The sequence below is a fragment of the Eimeria mitis genome, genomic scaffold (genome assembly GCF_000499745.2).
Source record: "Eimeria mitis Houghton genomic scaffold, Emh_scaff2107, whole genome shotgun sequence".
NCBI classification, from domain to species: Eukaryota; Apicomplexa; class Conoidasida; order Eucoccidiorida; family Eimeriidae; genus Eimeria; species Eimeria mitis.
Window position 1 is genome coordinate 6,430 of NW_013570432.1, and position 429 is coordinate 6,858.

The window sequence follows — 429 nt, forward strand, 5'->3', positions numbered from 1 at the left end:
GCTGTTTGTTTATTTATTTATTTGTTCGTCTGTTTGTTTTATTTACTTATTAAATAAATAAACATAAATAAAACAAAATAAAATAAATAAAATAAATAAATAAATTAAATAAACAAATAAAACAAAATAACAAGCAAATACAATAGAGAGACCAAACAAAAAAAGAAAAAAAAATAAACAACTAAACAAAAAGGATAAAACAAAATAAAATAAATAAAATAAATAAAATAAATAAAAAAAATAAATAAATAAAATAAATAAATTACCTTCTTTATTGTAATATATTTTATTTATAAAAAAATAAAAAACGGAGACAGCAGTAAAAAAACAAAGAAATACAGTAGAGAGACCAAACAAAAACAGAAAAAAAAATAAACAACTAAACAAAAAGAATAAAACAAAATAAAATAAATAAAATAAATAAATTAC